Below are 26,475 nucleotides of genomic sequence, written 5' to 3'. Positions count from 1 at the left end.
GAATGAGAAGAGTTGCCTCTTGTTTTCTAACATATGTAGTTTTGTGTCTTTATCTTGCCTTACCGCATGGGTTACAATCTGTAGGTAATGTTCAATAGAAGTGGCAAGAACAGACATCCTTACCATCTCTCTGAACTTAGAAAGAAAGTGTTTAATGTTTCAACTTTATGGGTGTTGTTAACTGTAGGTTTTTTATAAATACCCATTATCAGATTGATGAGGTTCTCTTGTATTCCAGGCTTGCTGACAGTTTTATTGTATTATTTTTTAAACAACAGGTGGTACTATTTTTGAAGTTTTGGGGGGCAGTTATTGAGATAATTACATAATTTCTCATTTATTATGCTAATTTGATGTATTATAGTTATTAATTTTCTATAATGAAGCCAAACTTAAATTTCTGGGATGACACAGTTTACTTATTATATATTTCATTATTGTTGATTTTGATTTGCTAATATTTTCAGAAATTTTGTATCTATATTCAAGAGGAATAGTATTTTGTAACTTTTTCCTCCTGTTATCTTCCATGTTTTGATACAAGAATTGTGTTGGCCTATCTTAGTTTGTTCAGGCTCCTATAACAAAACACCATAGACCAGCTTACTTATAAACAACAGAAATTTATTTCTCACAATTCTGGAGGTTTTAAGTCTAAGATCAGGTGCCAGCATGGTCAAATGAGGGCTGCCACCAGATTGCCCAACTCTCATGGTGTCCTCATATGGTGAAAGTGACAAGGGAGATCTGTGCAGTCTCTCTTCTAAGATCACTAACCCCATTTGTGAGGGCTCCACCCTCATGGGACCCCCCAATGGCCCCACCTTCTACTATAAATACCTGGAGTTAGGCTTCTAACATATGAATTCTGGGGACACAAACAGCCTGTTAAAATGAGTTTCCCAGGGCACCTGGGTGGCTCAGTGGGTAAAGCTTCCGACTTTGGCTCAGGCCATGATCTTGTGGTTTGTGAGTTTGAGACCCATGTCGGGCTCTGTGCTGACAGCTCAGAGCCTGGAGCCTGCTTTGAATTCTGTGTCTCCCTCTCTCTCTGTCCCTCCCCCCCCCTCTTTTTCCCTCTCTCTCTCAAAAATAAACATTAAAATATTTTAATATAAAAAATTAATAAAATAATAAAATGAGTTTCCCATTTTTACATTTGTTTGATATTTAGTCATCTGTTCTTTGTTCTTTATTTTCTACCTTCTGGTGAGTGAACTGTAAATATTGAAATATTTGATTTTATCTCCTATATTGATATTTTAGCTATGTCTACTTTTGCTATTTTCAGTCATTTCCATAGATATTACCACATGCATTTAAAAAAATTTATTTGTTTTAATTCCAGTATAATTAAGTGTTGTATTCGTTTTAGGTGTATAATATAGTGACTCAACAATTCTATATATTACTCAGTGCTCATCACGATAAGTGTGCTCTTTAATCCCCATCACCTATTTCACCCATACCCTTACCCACCTCCCCTCTGATAAGCATCACTTTGTTCTCTATAGTTAAGACTTTGTTTCTTGGTTTGTCTCTTTCTCTTTTCCTTTGTTCACTTGTTTCTACATTCCACATATGAGTGAAATCATATTTGTCTTTCTCTGACTTATTTCACTTAGAATTACACTCTCTAGCTCTATCCATGTCATTGAAAATGGCAAGATTTCATTCTTACTTCTGGCTGAATAATATCCATTATATATATATATATATATATATATATATATATATATATATATATACATACACACACACACACACTCACACACACACACACACACACACACGTGTGTATATACATATATACACATACCATTTCTCCTCTATCCATTCATCTATCAATGAACACTTGGGGTTGCTTCCATAATTGGGGTATTGTCAACAATGCTGCAATAAACATAGGGGTGCATATATCTTTTTGAATGAAGTGTGTTCATATTCTTTGGGTAAATACCCAGTAGCGGAATGACTAGATCATATGGTAATTCTGCTTTTAACTTTTTGAGAAACCTCCATACTGTTTTCCACAGTGGCTGCACTGGTATGCACTCCCACCCACAGTGCGTGAGGATTCATGTTTCTTCACATCCTCATCGTTACTTACTGCTTCTTTGATTTTAGCCATTCTGACAGGTATGACATGATATCTTATTGTGGTTTTGATTTGCATTTCCTTGATGATTAGTGGTAATGCTGAGCATCTTTTCATGTGTCTGTTGGCCATCTGTATATCTTCTTTGGAAAAATGTCTGTTCATGTCTTTTACCCATTTTTAATTCGATTATTTGGGGTTTTGTGTATGTTGAGTTGTGTAACTTCTTTATATATTTTGGATACTAACCCCTTGTTATGCAGTTTTTATGTCATAACATCGTAGCTTCAAACAACATGCTACTTCATCCACAGTGTAAAAAACTTATTCAAGTTTTTATTATCATATTATTTTATTAGTTTTTTATGTATGCTATTAATGCCACATTATAGTAACATGATTGCTTTAATTACTTATTAATCTTTATGTTTATTTATTTATTTGAGAGAGACAGTGCAACTGGGGAGGAAAAGAGAAAATGGGAGAAAGAGAGAATCCCAAGCAAGCTCCAGGCTGCCAGCACAGAGCCTAATGCAGGGCTTGAACTCATGAAACCATGAGAAACTGTGAGATCGTGACCTGAACTGAAACCAAGATTTGGAAGCTTAAATGACTGAGTCACCCAGGTGCCCCGTCACTTAGTAATCTTTCAGAAAACTAAGAAAAACAAGTACATTGGTATAGTACCACTTATTTTCCATTTCCTGTACTCTTCATTCATTCTCTTTTTTTTTCAGTTTATTTATTTTGAGAGAGAGAGAGAGAGAGAACACACAATCAGGTGAGCAACAGAGATAGAGGGAGAGGGAGAGAGACAGAGACAGAGACAGAGAGACAGAGAGAGAGAGCATCCCAAGCAGGCTTTGTGCTGTCAATGGGGAGCCGGATATGGGGCTCAAGTCCACAAGCTGCAAAATCATGACCTGAGCTGAAATCAAGAATTGGACGTTTAACCCAATGAGCCACCCAGGTGCCCCATTCTGACGGATGTGGTATTTCATAAGTTTACTTCAGCAAGCAGTACTTCTTTCAACATTCTTCTAGTCAAGATCTACTAAGGACAAAATCACTTAGCTTTTTCTGTCTGAGGATGATTTTGTGAAGGTCATTTCACTAAAATTAGAACTCTAATTCGAGAGTTATATTTCCTTTTTTAATATATAAATAATATTCCATTATCTATTATTTCCTGTGTGAAGTCAATCTTTATTAGTGTCCTATAAGAGGGTTCTTTCCCCTAATTTCTCCTTTTAAGAATACGATTTTATCTTTAGTTTTTAGCAGTTTGGCTATGATGTGTGCGTGTCTGCATATGTGAGTGAGCCTACATATTTTGCATTTGTCTGTTTATACTCTTTGGGGAATTCTCTGAAATTCTTGGAGCTCTGGGTTGGTATTTTTTAAATAAATTTGCAAAGGTTTTTTTGGTTGTTATCTCTGTAAATATGTATTCTTTCCCATTCTCTTACTTTTGTCCTTTAGAGACTCCAAGTATGTATATATTAGATTGCTTGATATTTTCTCACATATCCTGGATGATGCTCTATTACTTCTTCCTTTTTTATATTTTTATTTTTGTTTGTATATATACTTTTTAATGATCATTTCCTCTGTTATATCGAATCTTATGTTAAGTTCATTAAATGAATTCTTTATTTCTGATGTGTCACACACACACATATATATATATATATATATATATATATATATATATATATATAATTTATGGAATTTCTATCTTTTCTTTTATGTAGTTCTCATATTTCTGTTAAAATTCCCATATCTTTGTTAATTCTTTATACCTTTTCCACAAAACTCTTTTTCACTTCCATTATAGTCATTTCAAACTAAGTGATAATCCCAAATCTATGACATCTCAGTGTCTGTAATGATCATTGCTGCTCTTACCATGGTCCATATTTTCCTGATTTTTTTGTATGTTCATTATAATTTTTTATTACATGCTGATTTTATTACATTAAGAATAATCTAGATGTATTGGGTGCTTGGGTGGCTCAGTTGGTTGAGTGCCTGACTCTTGATTTCAACTTAAGCCACAATCCCAAAATCATGGGATTGAGTCCCTTATGGGCCAGGTACTGAGCCTGGATTCTACTTAGGATTCTCTCTCTCTCTCTCTCTCTCTCTCTCTCTCTCTCTGCTCCCCCCCCCCGTCCCTCCCCTGCTTGTACACACATTCTCTCTCTCTCTCTCTCTGCAAAAATAAAAAAGAATAATAAAGAAATAAACAATATTTACCCCAGAGAGGGTCTTGCTTTTTCTTATATAGAATGTATTGGTAGTTTACTTAATTCTGAGCTTACTTGACTTTTAGCTAGAATCAGTTCACACCAACTTTAATATTTTGAGGAGGGACTCACAACTTTTTCTTTCTCCCCCCTTCACCTGCTCCCTCCCACTCCCCAAACAACTTTCTCCTTAGCAGAGTCTGGGATCTAAATAAACCCTGGTGAGATTCTGAAGATCTGTTTATGCTTCCAGGTTGAGCTATAAACTTTCAGAAGTGGGAAATATCTCCTTGATTTCTAGATCTGCTTCATGTATTTGTGATGGCTGCAGAATTTTCTTTGCTCTCCATATCACTCACTGATTTCTGAGCCTCCACACAGATTGTTTAGCCTTACTTCACTGTTTCACGTTTTCTGATTATGGCACTTCCCCTGTCTTCCTTAGGTGAAAGTGGAGATTATCTGGGAGAATAATTCTCAGTTCCATTCCACTCTTAGCCTAAAAGTTTTTACAGGGTTTATCTCAGCCCTTCTTTGTACTCCAATTTTAGATGAAGAGTGATAAGAAAAATTTGTGTGTGTGTGTGTGCAATCTTGCTCTCTGGCAAGATAGTTTTTTAATTTAATTTGTTTACCTACATGTAAGTTGTATAATGAAGAGAATCCAAATGAAATGAAGTCCTGAAGCTTAGAGTAGCAAAACATTTTTACCATCTTTTAAAACAAATTAATTACAAGGAATACTGTAACTCTAAAAAGGCTTTAAAGCATACCACTGCTTCAGAAAGGTGACTAGCACTCATTAGGTAACTAGTGTAAATTTTGTAACTAGATGTTGAAGAAAATACACAAGATATTGAGGAAAATGCATGCTTTAAAAATCTCTTTAGGAGATATGTTCAGTAAGATATTATTTGAAGATGAATTAAAATTAGATACTTTATAAAATGCTGATACTTCATTATCCCTATTCTTAATATTTAATTTGTTTTCTCATTACAGCTTAAATTTGAAGCTATTCAGGCAGCTAACAGATTCTTTTGTATAACTATGAACATTATTATTACTTAAGAAATTATTTCAGAAATGCTAAAAATCATTATGTATTTAATCAACAGGCAATTGAGAAAGATGATTAAAACTCTTAAATTCGGGAGAAAAATTAGTAATTATTGAAGACATTTCCTTAGATACTGGGTTATTTGGAAATCATTTTGGGAAATACTCATTCAGACATTCATGAAAAACACAGACTATAATTTTTTTTTTTTCCCCAGTGGTCTTAGGGCTAAAACCAGGGGTAACCATTATGGTGATCTTTATTTGGAAGACAGCATGCCGGGTGTAACCATTACTCTAGGTAGATGGTAGAAACTTGTGTAATTATTATTTATATTGTTTTACTAGTTCTAAAGAGGCACAATCTGTTGATATGAGACCACCAAACCCGGAGTGACAGGCTTTTAAAGATTTCAGCAAATGGACATGAGAATTTCATGTTTTTGGTAGTGCATCTTGGTAACTTCATAAAAAAAAACAACAAAGAAAAATATCCTGATTTTCTTTATTTCCTTTCAGAATTTCTCAGGAGTATCTAGTCATATTTCCCATTAACTACATCTAAAGAACACAAGAGAGACTTTAGGACAAGATCAGTTTCAGTTCTGTGAAAGAGAGTGTTAGTTCTACAACACATACATAAAAAACTGCCTCTAGGCTACAGCCACAATATTCATACTGTTTCTGATCTAAAATGACGCTATCTTCTGTAGAAATTATATTACTGTCATTGAAGTTGCCCTCACAATTAATATCTATTAAACATGCATGTGTTTTGTTTTGTTTTGTTTTGTTTTGTTTTGTCTTATCTTATTTTGAAGCTTTATGCAGTCGGAAGTTAGTTCAAAACAATGTCCAAATATTTTATCAGATTATACCTCCCATTTTTCATTGTACTATTTACATAATAATTCAGTAGTAGTTTTATGATGAAAATAGTTTTCTCAGATAATCAGAAGAGACCTGAAGGGAGCCTCAGAGGTAGCTATACATGTTAAAAAGTGAAAAATACTTTAAGAAATCAGTAGGTCATGTAATTCTTTTAGCAAGAAGACAACATACCTCTTAAATTATATCTATACACAGAGATTATCTCACCTATTTTATTTAAGTTGAATGGTACTCTTATTTACATAACCAATTATTTCAAATTAAACAACTAACTGGTTAGAAAAGTAGTTGCCTAAACTGACTAATCAAATGAATATTGAAATAAGAATAATTAACCCTCCTGTGACTTATATATATTTAATTTTGGCCACCTCTTTTCCTTATCTTAAAATAAATGTTAGGTTTCTGTTCTTATGAAGTAACATCACATTTCAGGCTGCACTCAGGAAATACTACAGAGCAGGTGGCTTGACCAACAAAATTTTCTCATAAATCTGGAATCTGAGAAGTTCAAGATCAATATGCAAACCATGGTTGGGTTCTGGTGAAACCAGGTATCTTATTTCTGTATAAAATATTGTTATCTTATTGCTGTATCCATACATGGCAGAGAGAGAGATATCTTTCATATCTCTAATAAAGGTACTAATCCCATTCATGAAGGCTCAATCCTCATGATCTAATTACCTCCCTAAAGTCCCACCTCCAAATACCATCACTTTTTGGATTAGGGCTTCAACATATGAATTTTGAGAAGACACAAACATTCATTCTATAGCAAATAGCCTTCTTTTAACTGACAAATATTAGTCTAACATTGCTAAGGCAATTATACACTGTTTCCTATGAAATGCAATCAAGTATTCTTTTTTTTTTTTTTAATTTTTTAACGTTTATTTATTTTTGAGACAGAGAGAGACAGAGCATGAATGGGGGAGGGTCAGAGAGAGAGGAAGACACAGAATCCGAAACAGACTCCAGGCTCCGAGCAGTCAGCACAGAGCCCGACGCAGGGCCCGAACTCACGGACCAGTGAGATCATGACCCGAGCCGAAGTCGGACACCCAACCGACTGAGCCACCCAGGAGCCCCTGCAATCAAGTATTCTTTACGTACCATTGAAGTTGCTTTAGTAGATATACAGACCTTGATCTTGATATATATTGTGTTATATTCCTTTTTAATTTTGGTTTACCCCAATAACTATATTTAATAAAACATGTTACCAATAGTTAAGAAATAAAAAGAGAAGCAATTAGGAGACATCCCATGGTAGACTGATTTTCAGGTTTAGAAAAACAGAAAACAAGAGATGAAAATTTTACAAATATGGAGTTCCAGAAAACATTATTTTCAAGCAAGGGTAATAAGAAATACCACATTGCTGATTATTATTATGTTGTATACAACATATTTAGAGTATAAAATCTGTTAAAAAATGAAGTAAATCAACTAATTTCTAAAACCTCAAAATATATTGTTATGAAGTATATAACAAAATCAATTAAATTAAACATAACCACCTCTGTGGATAAGATAATGAGTAATATCATAAACATAATTTCTAACATTCTGGTAGAAACTTCCCCTTTTTATTTCCTTATAGTTTTTAATGGATATTTTAAGGCCATAATATCATTTTATAGAGATTTGTTAGGTTGTATAATTTTCTCCACATGTAACTCCTCTGCCCTGCCATAATTACTGTAGTCAGGACCCTTCTGCCCCACCAGTGATGTTATGCTAGACCATGTCTCTGCTTGCAGGCAGAAATAACAGTGTGCCAGTTCTGAGCCAAGCCCTTAAGAGGCGTGTATGTTCCTGCTCTGTTCTCTTGAGTTTCTGATAACAAGCAAGAAAAAGGAATGCTCTAGGAGGCATTTCTCCTTCAATCTAAGGCCCAGAATGAAGAAAAATAGAGCACTGCCTAAATCTAAAGCCTGAAATCAGGCCAAGTTGACGAACCCAGAATCAAAATATCTGCCCATACTGAAGCAGATATGCAGATCCATGCATAAAAAGAATAAATATGAACTTTCTTAAGCTACCAGTATTTTAAGGTCTTTTATTATGCAGCACTATCAAAGTGTAGTCATGAGAGACCAAGGCATACTTAGAGCAATGCAAAAGCAAAAGTAAAATTTGCTGATATCAAGGGCATGAGTTGGGGTGTAACGAGATTAAGCAGGAGAAATAGGTTTATTTATTTTTTTCACTTTTTTTTTTAACGTTTATTTATTGAGACAGAGAGAGACAGAGCATGAGCATGGGAGAAGAGGAGACACAGAATCCGAAGCAGGCTCCAGGCTCTGAGCTGTCAGCACAGAGCCCGATGCGGGGCTTGAACTCATGAATTGTGAGATCACGACCTGAGTCAAAGTTGGACGCTTAACCGACTGAGCCACCCAGGCGCCCCAGGAGAAATAGGTTTAGACACCAGGTTCTGTACTTCATAATTTATCCCAAAATCAAAGTGATCCACTGAAAGATTTCACTCACCTAGGTCAAATAATCACATTTAAAATTTAGAAAGATTGCTTGCTTAAATTTGTAGCAAATGCTGACTGAATTTTCTGAGGAAACCTTCTCAATCCAACACTCTGAATAATTTCTTCATAAAATATGTTACAATTTTTTTATTCCTTGGTTGGAATGGCAGGAAAATCAATTACACAAATGTTAAGAGAGTTTTATTACAAAGATAGGGGTGAGATCTGCCCCTGGCATTTTTCCTTAGGGGTTTCTGGTAGGATAAAGCCTAAGTTTTAACAGGTGTCTGGCTTAGAAGTACAAGAGACACAGCATGAATATTGCCAATACTTTGGGGTCATGTTAGACACTCCACTTCTACCTCTCATGAAACTTAGAACCCCAAAGGACAACATTTTGCAGAGAAAAATCACATTATATATAGAGAGAATATATGCCTTTCTCAAATTCTACTTACAGCAGAACAGACAAAATAAAATAAGCATCCCTTAAGAATAGCTAACCATATGCTCATATCAACCTGAATCTGGTCCATGAATTCATACTATCTGTGTTAATATTTAATTTTAGTGTAGCTCCGAATTCATAGTGCTCTTAGGTGCCTGACAGAAACAAATATACAGAAAATACAATCTTCAAATGACAACCTCTAGGAATTCCTACCAATTAAAATTTAAAAATATGAGGACATAATATTTAAAAAATAATTAAACATATTAATGATCCAGAATGCCAAAAGATAAGAGTAGTGATAATTATTAGTTACATATTATCAGCTTTACTTTTAATATTCTTAAAATATAAAGGAGGTATTGAAATTATAATAAAAAAGTAATGATTCATAAAAACTGAACAAAAATTTTTTGAAGGAAAACTATCTAAGATTTTAATATATAATAGTCAAAATTAGAAACTCAATATGGGGAAAGAAGTAACATATTTGACATTGCTGAATAGCGAATTAGTGAATAAAAACATGTCTGAAAAAATTGCCAGTATTAATTCTTGTCATTATTGAGTAAAGCGAAAATATGTATACCATATATTATATTATATATAACAATTTGTTCTTTCTACCTGACTCATGCTCTTCTTCTGTCCTCCGACTGGGTCTTACAGCACTGGTTCTCCTAGTTCTCAGGACTTCAGACTTGGTGTGCAACTGATATCACTGGCTTTCTTGGTTCTCGAGCTTGCCAACAGCAGACTGTGGGACCTCTTGGACTGCATAACAGCATGAGCCAATTCCTTATAATAAATATCTTTGTGTGTGTGTGTGTGTGTGTGTGTGTATATGCATATATATATATGTATTATCATAAATATATATAATATGTATGTGTATATAACCTATTGGTTTTGTTTCTCTAGAAAACCCAAATAATGGAGAGGGAGAGAGAGAGAGGGAAAGAGAGAGAGATGGAAACGGAGATGGAGACAGAGAGAGAAATTAGGTCAAATGTTGATTATGCTTCATCACATTTTTAGAACATTAACAAATTTCTGTCTAAGTCATCTCAAGATAGGCTGAATTGTTAAAGCCTCCCACAGTAACTATTGTTACTTTTTGATATGTCAGTTTTCTCTTTTTAAGGGAAAGGGGAGGAATCTTTTAATCAAATCATAAAATCTAAAAAGAAATGGGACTGAATCATACATATATAGCCTAATGACTTTCCCTCAACTGAATACACCTGTGTACTAAGTATTCTGATCAATAAATAGCATTACCAGCACTCCAAAAACTCTTCTCATGCTCATTTCAAACCACTTAACTCCTACCTCTTCAAGGTACACACCATATGACTTTGGTTACCAAATGTGGGTTTTTGTCTGCTTTTGAACTTCCTATAAATAAAATAATAACGTATATACTTATTTATGCCTATTTAACACTATGTGTATGAGATTCACAGAATTTGCTGCACGTAGTTTTAGTTTGTTCACTTTAGTTCCCATATAGTATTCCGCTTCATGGAATGTCTACCATAATCCACATATATGTTTCTATTGTAGATGGACATTTGGGTAGTTTACAGTTTTTAACCGTTTGAATGGTGCCGCTATAAACATACTTGAGCATATCTTTTGGTAAATATACGCACGCATTTCTTTGAGCTATATCCCTAGAATTGGAATCACTATGTCATAGGATGGGCGTTGTGTTCAGCTTTTCATACCAAAAATAAAGCCCATTACGTTTAGGACAGATCACTCCAGGCATCTTTGCTTTGGGATGCCTTTCTTCTAGCATACAGTAGCATCTACCTGAGGAAGAATTAGAGAAATTATTGTGGAAACACTGACATGTATTTACTTCACAGAAAACCTGGAGAAGCTGTATTATAGTATTTTTATATCATTACAAATTATCAGTTCAATAGTAGAAGGGTGAATAAGTTGGCAGAACAGATGCATTAATCAAATTGTTGAGGAAGCATCTTTCTCATGTCAAATCTTAGTGTGATCACATAAGTCAAATTGGGTTACAAATAACACAATAGAAATAAAACCTTCACACACGGTAAAAAATTCATGCAAATAAAAGAATATATATAAATACCAAATGAACACAAGGCAGAGACACAGGCCTTTTATCTCCTCCCTTGGACTCCCAATCTCATGTACACTTTCTACTTGTTCAAGGAGAATAATTTTCTGTACTTTTATAGGCACAGATTAACATAAGAATTAACCAAAATGCTTACTGAAGAAAGTGCTGACAAGTTCAAAGAACTCAAAGAATCAGTTAAGGTATATCAATACTTGGAGTTGACTTGGAGTTAGCGTGGATAGTGGCAGTCATCTGTCTTGAAAGTAAATTATTTATCCCTTCAGAAATTCATGCATTGTACAAGGCAGCAGCCTGAAGTATTTACATAACAAACAGAGCAGCAGTTAATAATACAGAGTGATTTGCCAATTTAAACCACGGAACATGTTTCTAATTACTGCACAATAATTTCAGGGTCACAATCTTCAAATGCAATCAGTCAGGCAGGGAGTTAAAATATTTCAGAATCTGAAATGATGATCTTACTAAAAATGCCAGGTAATAGTAATGACAGCATTACTTCTGGGTTAATCCTTTCAATCTACAATCAGATCTCTTGAGCTTAAAATGCCCTGCTACAGATATCTGCATTCCCACAATCAAGGCGAGGCAAGATACAGTTAAGTTGAAAATCTGTCAAACCTTTTGGTATGATATGTAAAACTGGAATTAACCTTTATAACATCATCAGACATGTGTAATTTTGTCTTCTGAAACAATGTTTTAATCCAAAATGTTGACTAACCCTAAATTATGTTTAAAAAAAGAAAATAAGCAAGAACATTACTTGTGTAAAGGCACCAAAATACCAAGATTTTATGGCGGATACCGTAATCATGACAAAACTGCTAAATGATTCTCATCTTCTCTTGTTGACATAATAAAATTAGCCACTAAGAAATCACAAGACCACCAAAGGAATACTGGAAAAGAAGCACACTGTATAATGAAGAATTTGCAGTAGTTGGAGACTTTTCATTTACTTAAGTTTCCTGGGTAAAGGGTAGAGAGTGCAAGGGCTGCTACTTCAAAGACTGCAACTGAAGGGACAGAGGGCAAACAGAATTTTGGTGTGACAATGAGGTGCTACACCAACAGCCTTTTCTTCTGCATCATGCAGCAGTCTAAAATAAGCAAGTCCGATTGCAATAAGTAAAATAAGACAGTAACAGAAAAAGACAAATACTGTAGGATTCCCTTTATATGAGCTACTTAGCATAGTCAAAATTATAGAGGTCAGGAAGTGGAATGGTGGTTGCCAGGGACTTGCGGGTAGAGAGGAGGGGGCGGTATTGTTTAGGGGTGTATAGTTTCAAGATGTTTCAAGACGTTGAAACTGTCAAGTTTCAAGAGTTTTACAAGATGAGTTACAGATATTAATGGTGGTTATGATTGCACATTATGAATGTATTTAGTGCCACTTAACTATGAACCTAAAAATAGTTAAAATGGTCAACTTTATGTTATGTGCGTTTTGCCACAATGAAAAAATAAAAAATAAAATTAAGTAAGCAAGTCCATGGAAAAAGCTAAGTTTTTCTCTGATTTCTGGCATACATATTTCAATAACTGGCTGCTGGTGACAGCTGAGGTTTGAGGGAGTTGCCTAATCCAAATACATCAGTTAGGGGCATCACAATGGCAATGTTGAAAGGTGCACATGGTGAAGATAAGAATCGGAATTGCTTACTAACTGAGTACAGTGGTTTAACTTGAGGCAAAAGAAATCATAAGTACAGCTTTACAAACTGCACATTATTACACGAATATGACACAGCTTAGATGGATGGCTGACATTTGTAAGCATTACAGAGTTTTAATGATTGTGCCTGAGATACTTTCCCGACCCAACATACTGAGATTATGCCATGGAAGAGTGACAGTAAACATCCAGAGGTTTCATAATCTCCAGGCATTTTAGCTTTCTAGCTTACAGCAGCAAAAGAATATTCTTCCAACTCCACTGATTGTTGGAGAACAAGATAGCTAGCCAACGTGAATTCCAAGGCAAGGAAAATTTATATTTTAACTGTAGATAGTTCTTACAGGTTATGGTGGAATTGGTCTTGGCAAAATTTAAGAATATAATAATAGATATCATTTAGCAGAAGCTGATCAAACAATAATCACCAAATTGGTGCTTATTACTATGTGCATGGCAAAAACATTTTTGAAATTCTACTTGCTGCTATAATATTTAATTGATTTAAACATGGTATAAAGTTAATTTAGTTTAAAATGTAGTACAGCTGATACTCTCTCTCCTCTCCTGTCTTTAATTCCACATTAATTACATTATTCTTCTAAACACTGACTTTCCCTTATATGCTTTGCATCCAATCTATCAGTAAGTTCTGGCAGCTTCATCTCCTAAATCTTACTTCTTTCCTCTTCATTGCCCTATCATTAGTCAAAACCATCATTGGGGCGCCTGGGTGGCGCAGTCGGTTAAGCGTCCGACTTCAGCCACTTCACGATCTCGCGGTCCGTGAGTTCGAGCCCCGCGTCAGGCTCTGGGCTGATGGCTCGGAGCCTGGAGCCTGTTTCCGATTCTGTGTCTCCCTCTCTCTCTGCCCCTCCCCCGTTCATGCTCTGTCTCTCTCTGTCCCAAAAAAAATAAATAAAAAACGTTGAAAAAAAAAATTAAAAAAAAAAAAAAAAAACCATCATCATTGCTTGCCTAAATTACTGTAGTACCTAACTGGCCTCAAAAGTCTTAGTGTTCCTTCATTCACATTCATCATCCAAACAAGCATATATCTTAAAAAATGGACTACCACCAACATGCTTAAAATATCTTATAATCTTGCTACTATTAGGGTAAAAACCTGAAACATTTACATATCTCATAAAATAATTATAATTATCTATTTTTAATGCTTTACTTACTAGTTTAATGACCAATGTCCACAATTTCCTTCTGAAATTCTTTTTTTCTCCCAAACCAAATTGACAAATAATTACATATATTTAAAATATAAGTCTTGAAGATTGGATATACATTATAGCATGTATACACACATTCTTTATGTGGGCTGAGAGGAATGAGATATTTAGAATGAGATAATTAGGACCAAATTGTAAAGTGATTTGTCTAAAGACATTGTTAAGGTAGAATTATACCTTCTTTTTTTTTTTTAACTTTTTTTAATGTTTATTTATTTTTGAGGGAGACAGAGCATGAGCAGGGGAGGGGCAGAGAGAGAGGGAGACACAGAATCAGAAGCAAGCTCCAGGCTCTGAGCTGTCAGCACAGAGCCTGACGTGGGGCTCGAACTCATGAAGTGTGAGATCATGACCTAAGCCGAAGTCGGATGCCCAAACAAGCCCCCCAGGTGCCCCTAGAATTGTATCTTCTAAGTAATGAGAGTCCACTTTTAAGTGAGAAATGAAATGGTTAGATAATTAGGTTGTCCCTTGCCAGGCCTGTGATACTCAGTGAGGTGTAGTGAGTGGAACAAGTGTGAGAGAGGAGGGGAACATGCAGACATATATTTACACATATTTAAAATGTACATCTTGAAGACTGGATGTACATTATAGGATGTATATATACATTATAGAATGGTTATACCGAGATTAAGATATTAAACACATCCATTACCTCACATAGTTAGCTCCTTTTTTGTTGTTGTTTTGACAGTGTTTAAAATCTACTCTCAGCAATTTTCACTGTTTTTATTCACACCTCCTTTGCTCACTCCGTTACAGCCACACAAGACTTTACTCCGCTCACACCAGCTTCAAGGCCTTCTCACACAAAGAGCAATCAATATCTGATGTAGTTTATATTCCACACCGTAACACCCTGTCACCCAATAACACTGTTTCATAAATTGATGAATGGATAAATAAATGAGCACAACATCCCTGATAGAAATAGCATATATATTATAAGTACATAAAAGAGACTATAAAAACATTCTTTTGGACAGTGTTAGAACACAAAATTTATTGCAATAGGGCTTTGTTGAATAATACTGATAGTCTGATTTAATATTCATTACAGTAAGTTTTTCTCTTTTGAAAAAAAGACAGGCCTCTTTTTCTCTGTCATTTGGGTTTCATGATGAACAATGATTTGTTAAGTATAACCCTAGCAAGGCTTTTACATTTCATCCTATTGTGCCCATTTTGAAATCCAGTAGACAATTTATTCATATAATTGACAAAAATATATTGAACCCACTCCATGTGTCAAACACTCAGCTATGGCATTTTTAAAGATGAAGAAGACATGATCCTCAACATTTTAGACTTTTCATCTCATACATGTAAACAATTACGACCATACAATGTGTTAAAGGATATAAAAATATAAGGATGGGCTGCTGGGTCAGGGTCTCCAGACCAGAGAGCTGAGTGTGCAGCATTCTGCTATGAGGTTTCCAAGGAAGGTGATATTGAAGGGTGAGCGGAAGCTTTTCAGGAAGAAAGGGCAGAAAATGGCATTCAAAGCAAAGGAATATCGTATAAATGTCACAGTGTGTGTCATCATTTTGTAATAGTCAGCTATGAGAGTTCAGAATCTCAAACTTAACTGAAACCACTAATGTGGGCTGAGAGGAATGAGATAATTAGAACCAAATTGTAAAGCGATTTGTCTACAAGTCACTGTTAAAGCTAGGATTATATCTTCTAGGCAATGAGAGTTCGCTTTTAAGTGAGAGAATAAAATGGTCAGATAAAAATTTCAAAGTGCTCAAATCATACATCTCACAAGCATACAAAATAAGACAAACAAAATAATTAGGTTGTCCCTTGCCAGGCCTGTGATACTTAGTGAGGTGTAGTGAGTGGAACAAGTGTGAGAGAGGAGGGGAACACGCAGACACATTCAGAACCTTTCCTTCCTTCCTTCTTTCCTTTTCTCCTTTTTTCTCTCCTTCCTATCCTTTTCCCCCTTCCTCCTCCTTCTTTCCTTTCAGCCCTCACATCTTTCTTTTATTATTATTATTATTATTATTATTATTATTATTATTATTATTTCACACTGTCCACATTGCCAGTCATTATTTTAAGCATTGGGAATCAAGAATTTACCTTTGGATGAAGGGAGGCAAAAAATAAACAAACAGATAAAGACATTATAGACCCAGCTTCTAGTTCAATGCCTGAAACAAGTTATAATCTATGTATAACATCTGAGAATGAGAGTTTTGGGGTAAAATGATCTTTTTCTCACTCTCATTTCTACCACTATCATGTGACCATACGCAAGGTATTTAATCTCTCTGGAATTCAGCATCCCAACCTATATAAGGGACAGGGGTATCTATACTTATAATATATGGTTGACTATTAAATGATATGATATTTTATCATGTGTCTGACACATCTCAAGTGCCCATATTACTTACTGAACTAGCTACTCATTATATATTCCTTAAATAAGTACATTGGAGCAGAACAGAAATAAAACTAGAAAGGTGTGCTTTAATAAAAGTCAAGAAAATGAAAAGCTGGAAAAAGGGTAACTTTCCACTAACAAAGAATACTTTTTGCAAACTTTTACCTTTTTTAATTTTCACTGTTTTATGTTTATTTCTTGGCTCATCTGAGTCTAAACTTTCACTCTCAGTCTCTTCACATGCTTTCCTTACTATTAATAAATATAGCAAAAATATTGAGTTACAAGTCCCGCTAAACGTCTCCAACTTATCAATTCATGTTTTTATTCCTTAATAATTGCTGAGTTCTCTTACTCTAAGACAAATGGAGTAATTTATTTCATTTTAGTACCTGAAAACTAGAGCCCACTTAATAAATTACAAGCAGCAAATTCTTTCAATAGATTTTTGGTTGTTTCATTGACTTTTTAAGGATTATTTCTATCACGTTCTATAAAAACACTTACAGACATATCCAGAATAACATTATTTCAGCATCAAATAAAGTTCTAGTTTATGCACATACCTTTAACAACAGTCCTGTCCAACAGTATGTTTTAAAAGTTATTTGCCATAACCAAGATCAATAAAGTTATTAAATATTTTCTCTTCTCCACAAGACAAAGAATAAGCCTATTATGCAAGAGAACATTTAGCTCCTTGTTTTCCTGGAAGTTTCAATATGAATATATATTATGTATTAAATTCCTCTATGATGTCTATATTTATTAACGCTTTCACATACACGGGCTATATAAACCTTTTTACATCACTGAGATTTTATATTTTTGCTTCTCTTTTTACTTTTATATTAAATGCCTAGAAAAATGCCTGCTAAAAACTAAATTTTCATTATTTTTAAATGAATCTTTAGTCACTTATGCAATAAACATGTACTGAAAACCACTGTTTCTATGCAATAATGATATATATTAAGACATTGATCTATTAAGCTCATAAACTGCCATTTCATGCATATTAGGGTATAGTAAGAAAAAGTAAACAAATATAAAAGTATAATGTATGGTAGAAGCACACCTATAAGAAAATCTATATAGATATAAGCCTTAAGGGTTTCTGAAGAGTAGAGACTACATTAGTTGGATAGGGGCAAGATGGTTACAACGTTCAGAAACATAAGCCAGTAGACAACATGTGAAAACACACAGTAACAGACATGGGAAACGGTTTATTGACATAAATCACAATACATGATATTTCCAATGTGTTGCCCCTCACTAGCAATGCATACTTCAATGTGCTTTGCAAAATTGAAATGAATGTAGTACATTAATACAGCAGTTCTATCAATCTCAGCAAATGAATCTGTGATACACTTCCCTAGACAAAATGTCTCTGATTTTTACCTGAAAAAAGTTCAACTTTAGCATAGCCTAAAAGGCATAATGAAAGTGCCTCATCTACAAAGAAATAAAATGATACCATTTATTTTCTAGATTGTATGGCCACTATTCAAAGATAAAATCAAATTATATTAAGCCTTGACTATATACAGTTTCGTTGAGATACAGTTTTTAAAATTTTAAACTTCCTGAAATGTGATATATTAACACAAAAATGTAACTTACTGGGTAAGTTACCCCGCGGTACCTGGGTGGCTCAGACCATTAAGCATCGACTTTTGATTTCGGCTCAGGTCATGATCTCTCAGGTCATGAGTTTGAGTCCCGTGTTGGGCTCTGTGCTGACAGCGTGGAGCCTACTTGGTTGGGATTCTTTCTCTCACTCTCTCTCCCTCTCTCTCTGCCCCTCCCTTGCTCTCTTTTTCTCTCAAAATAAATGAACATTAAATAATTTTTAAAATGTAACTTAATGGCTAAACACACAATTTTCTGATAATATTAAAAATAACATAACCACTTTCCTTATTTCCATTAAAAAATTAGTATCTTTTATATTCAGAGTGGTGTACCTGGGAACAGGAGAGACATATTGACTAGGTTAGGTCCCCTTCATATCCAAAGCAGAAACTGTGCTTCTCCATAACACCTGAGAGCTGATTTCTGTAATTCATGTTGTTTACTTTCTGTCTCTTCCTCTAAAATACACACATCATGACTGGAAGGTCTGTGTCTTTCTTTTGTCACCTACGATCCCAACTGCTTAACAATGCCTTTTTCATACTGATAAAGTAAATAATAATTATCTATTAAAATTTTGATTGGTATGAAAAAAGGAAGTATCCCTGTCCCTGAGAGGTAAGTGTACATGCATGATTATATCATGTCTCTATAAAGGAACTGAATTCTATCAGATTTTGGGTATGGATCCCACTTTCATACGTGATGATCTTGGTCAGAACGCCAGAGCTGTCCAATACAAATATAACTGGTACCACAAATGTTAGCCATGTGTATAATTTTAAATTTTCTATTAACTACATTATAGGAGTTAAAGAAACAGGTAAAAATAATTTTAATATATTCTATTTAAACCAATATGTTGAAAATATTATAATTTTACAATGTAATCAATATAAATTGCTAATAAGATATTTTACATTTTTTATCCTAACTCTTTAATATGGGGCCCTTTACAATTACACATATCAATTCAAACCAGCTACGTTTAAAGTACTCAAAAGCAATATATAGCTAGTGGTTACCATATTGAAGAACAGAGGTCTACAGTGAAAAGGAAGATATGAAAAGTAATTGTGTTCACTTTAGTGTAAATATCATTAAAACATTTATTTAAGCAGATAAATCTACAAAATGTTTCCAAAATTGGAATATATATTGGATATATATTATTAGAAATCTATTATAACTCATTTTTCTGAGACTGATTGCTTCAGGTGAGGTTACGCCCTCTTCTGGTGGCTTTGAGTCCACTTTCCCATTTCTATAGGGGGGAAAACTACTACGTTTTATGCCTTCCTCTGTTATCTTTTTCTCTTTTCACTTTTTCAAATTATTTTCGTTCTTTTTTTCTTCCAATGTAGCTAAATGAAAAGAGAATAAGGAGCCCCTGAATTTGGAGATTTAATGATTACATTTCTGATTTTCACTTCTTATGCCTGGGGGGGAAATCGTTCTTCACTGAAACAAATACTTTTTCCTGCATAACTTCTATGAAAAGTCGGTTGATATTAAAAATATTGTTTGACATACTGTACCCAGAAACACACTTTTAGAACTCTCTAATTCAAGAATTTTCACCAAAGTTGCCCAAACTTAAGCCTTCAAACAAAAAGAATGAGTTTGTGATGCTGCCTACTCTGATGCTTTTGATTCAACTTTAATTTTTTATAGTTCAACATGCTGGATTGTTTTCAGTGCTCTAATCATGTTTCTTCCCAAGAAATACTGGTGTGCAACAATCTCTACTCTTATTTATCTGTGTCCTATAACGGTATTTCAGTTATTTTTATGTGTATACTATATGGTCATAAATCAACAAGGGCTATTTCTGCAGGGTGCTTGAACATAGGTTTCCTGTACTAGATTTATTCCAGAGGCATCACACAGAGTTTTACAGAATTTTGGCTTATGTGGTCCTTTCACTATCTCTTCCTCTTTCTTTTCTCTTTTCGTTAGATTCGGTTTGGCAAGCTGTGCCAAGCATAGAGAAGGATTATGTATCTCTCTTCAAAACAGCCCAGTTTTCACAAATATTATTAAAAGACAAAACCCCAGGCATTTTTCAATGCCCTGTAGTTTAAAAGGCTGGTAACCATCATTTCAGTTGGCCTACTTTACATAAACTGCAGCAGTGATCTGTTGTTGTAGTCCTGTAAACAGTAAATAGAATACTAAAATGGTATATATTTTGAAATATCAAAGCTTTGAAAAGAAAATACAAATTTTGTTTGGCATATAATCTAAATGTTATTGATTTTAGGCTAACGTTACCTGATTTAATTTTGTTTTTTGCACCTCTAAAATTTTCACGTTATAGCTGGCTTTTAGAAAATCATAGTTTTAATGTAAATAAAATACCCTGTAATTAGGCAAGAGGGGTGTGGGAGTCAAAGAAATTAGCTTCCAAAATAGTACTAGAAATATTTATTTTGGTCCCTACACAACAAACTCAAAATTGCCTCCAGCAAATTATGCAAATAGCAATTATATTTAGCTAAGAAACACAATACAAAAATTCTAAAATAGACTCTATTAAATATTTAAATAGGCCCAGTTATTCACAAATAACATTTCTGTCTTTATTTTACTCCTCACTTCCAATCTGTCAATATTTTTCTTATGGACAAATACTGAAATTCTAATGCATTATTTCTGAATCAACAGCATATATATTACTTATAATTAAATAATCCTAATTATTTGAAAAAAATAGTCAGTGGAATTTTCAACTTGGCATTTTGAAATGATAGCTGACAAATATTAATTCTGAGCAGAGAAAGCAAGCCCATTTTCAATGTTGTCATGACATTATCTATTCAACAGTCTGGTCTAGTGATGTTTTCTAATTCTCATAATCTCCCTAATTATTTTATAGTAACAATTTAATGATATAAGATTATTCTAGCAGTCTAAAAGAAAACAGTATTTCTTTTTTCACATTAAAATAGGAGGAACTATCCCCAAGCACTAGGATTACAGCCACAGAAGGTAGCTATCCTTGACCAGCTGTTCTATGACACAGTGCAAGAAAGGATCCAAAATAAGCAAATGTGTGTTTGGGGCAAGATTCTTGTGCTGCATCACTGACTTGGTAGTGGACTAGAGACATATGGAACTGAAAGCAAAAGGGAATGGAATTTTACTTTAATGAATACAATGAATATGTTTATATAAGCCAAAGAGTTTTCAATGTCACTGTATGACTAATGCTAGAGGAAGGCTTGTTTGTACCTATAAATGACATTGGTGGAATTCCTCAAGGCCATTTGATTATGTAAAATATTACTCCTTAGGAAAAATTGGACTTTTCCTAATAAGAAAAGAGAATCTGCTAAAAATCCTTACTCTTACTCATGAATTAATATATTTTGGTCTCTGTCAGAAACTTATGATGTAAACTCATCATTTACTAGCCACCTGGCAGCAATTTTTTTCCACCAGAGTACCATGTGCATGAAATGTAAGCAGTCACAACTTTACTGATTCCATTCTTTTAGTATTCATTGCGCAATTAAAATCAGTTGCTTTAATAAGAACTTTATTGTTATGACACTACCATATAAATAAGACAGCTAAAAAGGCAGAACAGCCTTGGGTTATTTGAGGAATGGGTAAAATATCAGCAAATGTCCACAAACTGAGAAAATCTGAATGCCAAGGATGACAAGGGTGACTTTTGCTTTGAAACATAAATGTGTTTTTAAGGGTTTTATATGAATGTCAGGCATTGGTTTCATTATCACATTACTACAGAGACTTAGCAAAAATGTATTATTCAAAGTTTCACAAACCTTAGAATTAGTTATGCTTTTGTACACAAATTTTTGTTGTAAATCTACAGAAACAGATAGAACAATTCTATTTCCCTGACTGACATTAAAGATATCTGTCAAGTCAATAACTGAAAAATAAAGAAATGCTTTCTTATAGAGCATGTGCTGGTCATGAACTACTACTATATTTTATCCACAAATCCCAATTTCCAGTTAATTTTCCGAGATAATTTGTATATATCGGTTACAAGTAGTAAACTGACACATTTTGTCATTTAGACAAGTTATTTGTTTTAAACGTAAGAGAACAGAGATGGAAGTGCACCTGTCATCAAATGTCTCAAAATTTTTAAATGACTGAAAGCCTACTCTCTTTCCTAAAAAGGCTAATTCCAAGGCAGGGGCAAACTTGACTAGTCCCAAAGAACAAAGAGCTTATATTGAGCTCATGGTCAAACATGATCAAAGTAAGCAGAATATTGTAATTGTCAATCTCATCTCTGCAAGAAAACAGTGGAAATAAATAAAGCTTTATTACTCAAAGTGTGGTCCTTCGACCAGCTGCAGGGGCAAAACCTGAGAGCTTGCTAGAAGTGCACAATCCTAGGCTCCACCCAGATCCACTAACTTTTAACAATATCACCAGGTAACCGATGAAGCACTAGTTAAAAGGAAAATGGCAGAATAAAGTTAAAATTCCCCTTGATGGTGGTATGATTTCAAAAGAAATTCCATCAATAACAGGACAGCAACAGAAAAAAAAATATTGTAAACATGATAAACACATAAAGCTGAACTGAAAAACAAGAGAAACAGATGAGGAGACAAAAGCAGAAGTCGATTAGGACGTATGTTTGGAGAGGTGGCGTGGGTGGTGGTGTTTTATACCATTTACAGAATAAAAGTTGCAGATCTAAACCTAGTAGAGTCTAGATGTTCACTGTTTAGTTGGACAAACCCTGTGTCACTTCATATGCGACAAAACACCTTAGCTAGGCTTCAGAATAAAATGGTGCTTGGGCTGTCAAAATGGAATCTGAAAAATAAATTTGTAAAATAAAATATGCATGTTAATGTACACAAATCAGAATTTCCTATAAAAAATAGAGACTATGTAAAATTATTTTGTGTTTAACTAATAGCTACAGAGAAAACTACAGGCAGTAACAAGGAATATGGGAAATATTTCAATGAGTAGTTTAAGCATACCAAGGTAATTGTCTTGTTTGTGAGGAAGACAGATACGCTTAATAACTTTAATTACCTTATAAGTGATATACAGTGTTAGAATGTTAAGTTAACCATTACAAAGAAAGTTAATCTACCAAATGAAAAAACACACTGTGACAAGAAAGGAAGGTCATAAATGAGAAAGTATAAGACAATTTATGGCAAATAGAAAACACAACAAGCATAGTGCAAATTAGTTTAAATACGTCGATTTAACATGGATTAAATTCACCTAAAATACACAAAATCAAATAAAATGAAAAAAATGCAAGGAAACACTAATATTAAGTGGCTTGAAACTCCAAGAATAAAAAATGGGTAAATATATAACAGATAAATATTAAAGAAATTTGTAAAAGAAATATTGCTATCAGAAGAAACAGATACTCATGTACAAGTACTAATGAGAGTAATACCAAGGTATAGTATACCACTATAAAAGGAACAATGTTCAAAACTAAAGATAAAAACTAAGGTGTTGTATTAGCCTAACAACAAAACTTGAAATCTATAAAGAAAAATTAAGAACCGAATACTAAGGAGAAGCAAATTGACCTAGAATCTGATAGTGACATTGTAATACAGAAAACCTTGGTTTGCGAGCATAATCCCTTCCAGAAACATGCTTGTAATCCAAAGCACTCATGTATCAAAGCAAATTTCCCCATAAGAAATGATGGAAACTCAGCTGATTCATTCCACAATCCAAAAATATTCATATAAAAATGATTACAATACTGTAATACAAAATAATAAAGAAAATACTAAATACAAAGAAAAATAAACAAGTTAACCTGCACTCACCTTTGAAAACCTTCATGGCTTGTGAGACAGAGACAAGAGAGAGGAGGGTTATTATGTAGGAAGACTTTCACTATCACTAACTGAGTCACTGCTATCTATTGGCTCAATGGAATCTTTTTCTCCATGGGGGCCATTGTATGAGCTCACACAAATGTTGACTATGGTACAGTATTAATAAATTCTTGCCATATACCGTATTTAACGTAACTGGCAATAAGACAGCAGAGGAAAGGGTCTCTATCTGCAGGCAGCCTGACCTAGAATGAAGCAAAGCATTCCTAAGCTTACTCTTGTATGGAAAAGCAAAGGACCGTTCATAGGTGTTTTGAAGTGACAAAAAATACACTAGTACCAGTTGTGGGCATTGTCCAATGTTCTGAAAAATCACTGATTTCTGCCAAACACCGTGGCCTGAAAGCGAGCATCTGAGCATGGGGGACGATCACCCACAATCCCGCAGAGAGAGAGAGAGAGGGAGAGAGAGAAGAACCACTGCTTAGTTGTGATCATATGACGTTTGGCATCATGTACAACTCATATTGCAAGGCATTGCTCGTTTATAAAGTTAAAATTTATTAGAAATGTTTGCTTGTCTTTCAGAACACTAACAAAACAAGCCACCGCAATCCATGGTTTTACTGTATAACCCTCTAATCATTAGATTAAAATATAAATTAATTTTTTTTAATTATAAAAATATATAGGATTCCAATAAACCAGTTAACAAACTGTATCTAATAGATATTTAGAGAGATACCCTAAGTGTGACATTAACCAATTCTGTCGATCACACATGAATCATTTACAAAAAATGAATATGTTTGAGGTCAGAAAGTCTTTAGAATTTCTAAATAGTAATATGACATGGGTAAAGTTTTCTAATAATAATAAATCAGAAATATTAAAAACAAACAGGTGGTTTTAACATTGCATTTAAAACTGAGGGAAGCTTACACCTCCAGGAAGATGGAAGAGACATATTTCTAATACTTTTTTGAAGTTTTTATTTAAACTCCAGTTAGTTACCATACAGCATAATATTAGTTTCAATGATTCAACACTTCCATACAACACTCAGTCCTCATCACAGTAAGTACACTCCTTAATCCAAATCACTCATTTAACCATCTATAATACTTAATTTATGATTGACTAAGAATCTTGAGGATTACATACAAAGCAGAAAAAAAAAAAATCTAAAGTGTAAAGAGAAGACAGACCCGCTAGGGACATTGGGACACAAGAAATGGCACAGAGTTCCCTCGGGGTTTCTTTTTATCTCATATATCTCAGCACTGGAGCTGAAGAAGGCAATCTGGAAATATCAACTGACTGCAGACCCAAACAACAGCAACAACAACAACAACAAACCTGTTATTTCTTAGCCAAAGGACAAGAAAAGAGGATGCTTAACAAGATGAAAAAACTTTTCAATGAAAGCTATTCTGCTCCTGCCAAACATCACAGAAAAAAAAAACTGGCACATCTAAGTTACCTAATTTATTGATATACTATTCTTGACATTACTCCCTTATGACCTTTCTATTTCTGTAATGTCAGGAGTAATGTTCTGTCTTTCATTTTCTATTTTAGTAATTTGGGTCTTCTCTCTTCTTTTTCTTTGCCAGTCTAACTAAAGATTTGTTAAATTTGTTAATATTTTTGAAGATCTTTAGTTTTGATTATTTTCTCCACCACTATTTTCTTCCTTGTTTTATTTACTTCCATTCTAGTCTTTATTATTTCCTTTCCTATGTTTACTTAGTGTATAACTTGGCTTTTTTTTTTTTTTTTGTATTTTCTTAACGTGGAAGTTTAGATGACTGATTTAAAATCTTTTCGCCTTTTGCAATACAGGGATGTTGTTTAATTATGTATTTTTCAATTATCAGTTTTGCTTCATGTTTTGTGGTCTGCTACTACGTTCATATATGGCTATTATAGTTACATCTTTTTTTTAACTGCTACATCTTCTTAATTTATTGAACCATTTGCCATTACAAAATGTCTTTTCTTTCTCTAGTAATATTTTCTTAATATATATTTCATCTGATATTAGGATTACCACTCCAGCTCTCTTGGAATCTGAATAAGATACAGTGAGTCAGGGTTTTAAAAACCAATTCTAGCAACCTCTGATTTTACATAGATGTTTATTTTAAGTAGATGTTTTCTCATATATCATTCTAGTTCCTGTGTTGTTTCTTCTCTGTCTCTGTTTTTGGAATTCTTTTCTTAGTAGTTGCCCTTGGGATTCCAATTAACTTCCAACGTTTAAAACAACATCATTTAATTAATATCAGCTTAATTTTATTAGTACACAAAGTCTTTCC

General features: G+C 34.0%; 1 long non-coding RNA gene across 4 annotated transcripts in view; it reads right to left on the bottom strand.

The window, feature by feature from the left end:
* Nucleotides 1-26,475, bottom strand: part of LOC132679466 (uncharacterized) — a 404,100-nt gene that overhangs the window by 219,527 nt on the left and 158,098 nt on the right. The window contains exons 4-5 of one of the 4 annotated variants that reach the window (XR_009610169.3): nucleotides 24,495-24,567; nucleotides 22,280-23,144 (exon numbers count right to left, since the gene is read on the bottom strand). The exons of the other annotated variants lie outside the window; for them this stretch is intronic. This is a non-coding gene — a long non-coding RNA (uncharacterized LOC132679466). Of the gene's footprint in view, nucleotides 1-22,279; nucleotides 23,145-24,494; nucleotides 24,568-26,475 lie in introns of those variants that run through there. 4 annotated transcript variants of the gene reach the window in all.

Source organism: Panthera onca, chromosome A2 (genome assembly GCF_046562875.1).
Source record: "Panthera onca isolate mPanOnc1 chromosome A2, mPanOnc1 haplotype 2, whole genome shotgun sequence".
NCBI lineage: Eukaryota > Metazoa > Chordata > Mammalia > Carnivora > Felidae > Panthera > Panthera onca.
Note: the sequence above shows the minus strand (reverse complement) of the source record. Positions and strands in the feature narration are given on the sequence as shown.